General features: G+C 44.9%; 1 pseudogene; it reads left to right on the plus strand.

The window, feature by feature from the left end:
- The first annotated feature begins 947 nt into the window (after positions 1–947).
- LOC120049155 lies at positions 948–1,787 on the plus strand (annotated as a pseudogene).
- The last annotated feature ends 4,078 nt before the right edge of the window (positions 1,788–5,865 follow it).

Below are 5,865 nucleotides of genomic sequence, written 5' to 3' on the forward strand. Positions count from 1 at the left end.
TTGCAGAGAGCAATAGAAGTGAGTACGTCAATGGAAATGGCAAATAAAGATGCACAACAGCTAAGTGCATCGACCCAAGTACATTTTTATTTATTTCACCTTTTATTTAACCAGGTAGGCTAGTTGAGAACAAGTTCTCATTTGCAACTGTGACCTGGCCAAGAAAAAGCATAGCAATTCGACACATACAACAGCACAGAGTTACATATGGAATAAACAGAACATACAGTCGATAATACAGTCAAACAAAAGTCTATATATAGTTAAAAAACAAGGCAGGAGGTGGCAAGCCATGCTATCTCTGTGGGAAACCAGGTCACCAAGCAGAGGAGTGTTGGTGAAAAGATTTAGACCGCAGAAGTTGTGGAAAAAAGGGCCACATCAAACGTGCATGTAAAAACAAATAGAGACAATCAAACAAATGTACTGAACAAAGGAAAAGCGACTTCAGGCAGTACAAAAAGTAAGTGCATAAAATGGAGCACACAGAGGATGAACAAAGTGATACCCTGTCCAAAGGGGAAGAATCTTTGCATGTTTTGTCCGTTTCAGACAATGGACATGGATACTGGGCACCGCTACTGGATGGAAAAGCAGTACGGATGCAAGTGGACACTGGAGCAGCCATATCTTCGCTGTCTGAGGCTGTATACAAGGAGAAACTACATCACCTCACACTACAGCCCACAAAGAGGACGCTGAAAACATACACCGGTGAGATTGTTCCAGTGAGATGAAGCGTGATTGTTACAGTGGAGCTCAACAAACAGAAGGTAAAGCTACCACTCTACATTGTGAAAGGTAACCATCCAGCATTGCTAGGAGGCACGTTGCTGGAAAAGATCAAACTAAACTGGCAGGAAATTCACATGGTTACAAAAGAGGACACAAACCTACAAAGGATATTGAGGAAACACGCGGATGTGTTCAAATGAGAACTTAGCAGTATGAAGGACATAACAGTTAAACTGACCGTGAAACCAGACAGCAAGCCAAAATGCTTCAAAGCTAGACCTGTCCCATACTCCATAAAACCAAAAGTTGAAATTGAAATAAACAGACTAGTCGAGAGTGGAGTATTGGATTCAGCGAATGTTAGTGAATGGGCTACACCTGTTGTTCCAGTCATAAAAAAATATGGATCACTCAGACTCTGTCGTGATTTCAAAGTCACCATTAACCCAGTCTTGACTGCAGAAAAATATCCACTACTCCTCATTGACCACTACCCCTCTTTTCTGGTTTAGCTGGAGGACAAAAATTCAGTAAGATAGGCCTGACATAAGTCTATCTACAGATGCATGTGGCCCAAGAGTCACAAGAACTGTTGACCATAGTGACTCACAAAGGACTGTACAGGTACTGGAGGCTTCCTTTTGGAATCACCTCAGCTCCGGCCTTGTTTCAGAGAGCTATGGACCAGATACTGAGCGGGCTCACTGAGGTACAATGTTACCTTGATGATCTACTCATCACCGGCAAAGACGAGCAGGAGCACCTGAGAAACCTAAACGCCACACTACAGAGACTGGAGGAGTACGGTCTGAGGGTCCGGAAGGACAAATGCGAGTTTTCCCGGCCCTCTTGAGTACCTGGGCCAAGTCCTCGACAGTTTGGGGCTCCACAAGGCGCCATCGAAGGTGAAGGCCGTTGCGGAAGCTCCATCCCCACAGAACATGAGTCAGCTGAGATCATTCTTAGGACTACTGACATACTACGCAAAGTTTGTGCCAAACCTAGCTAACATGTTAAAGCCACTGCATGAACTTCTGAACAAAACCAAATAGTGGAAGTGGACAGACAGATGTGAGGAGGCCTTCAAGAAAGTGAAAACAGCCTTAGCTCAGTCAGAGGCCCTAACCCACTTCAACCCCAACTTGCCATTACAGTTGGCATGTGATGCATCGGCTTATGGCGTTGGTGCGGTTGTCTCACACATCATGCCATCAGGTAAAGAAAGGCCAATTGCTTTTGCGTGACGGACCTTAAGTAAAGCCGAGAGCAATTATACACAGATAGAGCGTGAAGCACTAGCCATTGTATTTAGGGTTAAGTTTCTGTTTGGCCGACGATTCACAGTGCTGACGGACCATAGACCCCCCACCTCCATCTTTGGTCCCCACACCGGCATTCCGTCGCTTGCAGCCAGCCGCATGCAGCGATGGGCGTTATTGTTATCTGCTCACCAGTACGATATCAAGTACAGAAGGTCTGAGCAGCACTGCAATGCAGCTATCCTCTCAAGGCTTCCCTTACCTGTCGCACACACTGAGCACTCCCAGGCTGAAATCTTCTACTTCAAGGAAGTTACGAACGCCCCAGTTACATCTGTCCAAGTGAAAAAGTTCACCCACACTGATCCGGTGATGTCTGAGGTCGTGGACATTGCCACTCGTGGAAAAGGAGGAGAGCTGTCGGACAGCCTACAACCTTACCTAGTGAGGAGAAATGAGCTCACAGTTCAGTTTGTATGCTTGCCATGGGGTTTTTGAGTCATCATACCGCCGCCACTGAGAAGGCAGGTGCTTGAAGAACTCCATTCAGGGCACTGTGGCATGGTGCGAATGAAGGAGATTGCACGCAGATGCTTTTGGTGGCCAGGTCTGGACGCAGCTATCGAAGACAAGGTCAGGTCATGTTCTGCATGTCAAAAGATGAGGAACATGCCACAGCTAGCGCCACTACACCCATGGGACTTCCCAGAGGCGCCTTGGCAGCGAGTCCACATAGACTATGCAGGCCCAATGGAGGATTGTATGTTCTTAGTCGTAGTTGACACACACAGCAAATGGCAGGAGGTCACAGTGATGAAGAGCACCTCAGCGGAGAGAACCATCGAAGAACTGCGGTCAATCTTCAGTCGCTTCGGATTTCCAATGCAACTCGTTAGCGATAATGGCCCCCAACTGGTGTCTGAAGAGTTCCGGTCATTCATGGAAGCAAATGGAATTCAGCACATCAAGTCAGCGCCGAATCACCCTGCAACGAACGGCCTCGCTGAAAGGTTTGTCCAAACGATGAAGCAAGCTTTAAAATCATCACAAGGGAACGGCTCCCTCAATAGGCGCCTAAACAAATTCCTGTTAACCTACAGAAACACTCCCCACGCTACAACCAAAGTGGCACCCGCGTCAGCCATGATGAAAAGACAGCTTCGCACGCGACTCGACCCCCTGAGACCTCCAAAGACGAAACAGGTTGTACAGACACAACAGAGAGCACAGGTGGAGAGACGGAGCAAAGCAAAAGACAGAAGCTTCATAGCTGGAGAGAGAGTTCTTGCTCGGAACTACTGCAAAGGTCCAAAGTGGATACCAGCCACAGTGGTTGCACAAATAGGGCCTGTGTCCTACACAGTTCACACACCGGAAAACATTATCTGGAGGAGACACGTGGATCAACTGTTGCCAGGAACCAACCTCAGAGATGACTCCTGTCAAGTGACAAACCAAGATCAGCTACTAGAGACCTACCATGACTACGAGCCATCACCTGAACATCCACTGCAGCAACCTACAAATGTGGAAAGTGTTCCAGACTCACCTGAACCAGCCAGAGTGCCTACTCAGGGTAATGTTGCACACCAGTCTGGGCATACACCATCACCACTCAGACTCCGAGACAGTGTGACTGTAGACTCACCTGTACGTCATCATTACCCCTGACAGGTTGACTATTTAGTTCAGACTAACCTCCGACATTGGAGCAGAATACACCCCAGGGTTAAGTCTGGGAGCTGAGGCAGTCTACCCTCTTTCCCTAGTTTAGAAAAGGTTATTCTGAAAAGTTCATTTATTTACATTAAGAGAACTTATGTTAAAAAGAAAACAATATGCAAAACTGTGAATATTTACTTTTTCCTAATGAGTCATTAAAAGTAAAGGGGGAGGAATATGTTGTGTATTGATATTCTAGTTTTGTCCCTTTAGGGCACCTGTAACCCCCCTTGCTTACCTAAGTTGAAATGTTTGGAATGTTCTTCCTGTGAAATGCATTAAACAATGCCCATGTGAATTTCTACTCCCGTCCTGTTCTGATATTAGTTGGATAAGTAATACAGTGTGCTATACAACAGCTATCTAAGGCATATTGGGCAGGGCTGGGGGCTCTACAGTGAAATAAGACAAAGTCACTATCCAGAACAGCAATAGACAAGGCATATTGACATTGGGGAGAGGCATGTGTAGCCGAGTGATCATAGGGTTCAATGAGTAGCAATAGACCCGATTCGGTAGTCGCTAATACGCTAGGCGAGCTGGAGACATGGCTATTCAGACAGCTAGCGGGCCGGGGCTATAGCAGATGGGCCTCTGGCGACGTTGCAAAGGAAGAGCCTGCTGAAACCACCTTGGACGGTTATGTCGGCAGACCAGTCGTGATGGATTGGCGGGGCTCCGTATCGGCAGTAAAGGGTCCAGGTCAATTGGCAAAAGAGGTATTGTAGCCCAATAATTGGCTGGTGGACCTCTTTGGCTAGCCGGGAGATGGACCTAGCTCGACAACACCTGTCAATTTTTTGGACCTTAAATGAAACTGCCATAAATTTTTATTTATCACAATTTTCTTTAACTATTTTTGGTCTTTAAAGCAGGGACGACAGACAACTTCTATCCTTTTTCCCCCTTCCACTTGCCTCTTCCATTTTTGCAGTAATGCTGCAATTAGTTGGTTTTAATTTTCGGTAGAGCAGACATTTCCATATATTTGTGTTAGCTGCATGTGTTTATAACTTCACCAGTACTATTTATGATATAATTTACAAAGCTTATACGTTTACATTTTTTCACAATATTTGTTAAACTGTAATTGCAACCAACTTCCTATGGCTTGTTTAAAAAAGTAACTATATTTTGGAGATTATTTGGTTTTCAAATAACTGAAAGTGAGTGGTTGTAATCTGAATAAAGGGAAAAAGGCCATTCTAGGATGTTAGTCAATAGGACAGTGACAATACCAGTATTGTGATATTTTCTCCATGACAAAAGAGAAAACATGAAACTATTTTGGTCCTTTAAAAACCTGCTGTATGTAAAATATTGTGTTCAAAATGTATGGGCTAGATATTTGAACTCTGTATGGCAAGCGTGATTGTCTGACTGAACACATTTATGAGGCTGCTTGTACCCACATCTCAAAGATACAGGAAAGACGGATGTTTAATGTGAGGCTCAGCTATGTTAGGATTTTAGTATTGTAGTATATTCCCAGCATGTGTCACAATGCTGACCAGGAAACAAGCCACATAAAGGGAAATCTGTATCTAGGCTCATACAGAGCTTTTCCTCCCTGGTCTGCTACGCAGATAGTAAAAATGTATTAAAATGTATGCACTCTACTGTAAGTCGCTCTGGATAAGAGCATCTGCTAAATGACTAAAATGTAAATGTAAAATGTAATAGTGTTTACAGAAAGTCCACGCCCACTAGAGTGTATACGCCATGCCCATAGACCACGCCCAGTAGAGTCAATGATTACACCTCTTCCTTTGAAACTGAGTTGTGTGTGACTTTTTATTTGAGCTGTGAGGTGCTGGTGAGACACATAGCTCCGTTGTTCAGCGGTGTGCAACTCCTGCTCCTTAGCTGTGGTGTTGATAGATACTAATACCACAAAGAGAATACCACATACAGGGTTCTCCCAATTCTTTTTTAAACAAGGTGGTGCTACTGAATGCAATGGAAGGGAGGACATTTCCTGCAATCTAAAGCATTGAAATACTCTATTGGGGTGTGGTGCCAGGTCTCAAATGATTACAAATAACGTTTTTAAAAATGACAGTGGCGCAGCCAGTCCACAAGGTGGCGCAGCGCCACTCTTACATTCTTTGAGGAGAACCCTGACATAGAAAGATAATACCGACCAGTC

The sequence above is a fragment of the Salvelinus namaycush genome, chromosome 6, assembly GCF_016432855.1.
Source record: "Salvelinus namaycush isolate Seneca chromosome 6, SaNama_1.0, whole genome shotgun sequence".
NCBI lineage: Eukaryota > Metazoa > Chordata > Actinopteri > Salmoniformes > Salmonidae > Salvelinus > Salvelinus namaycush.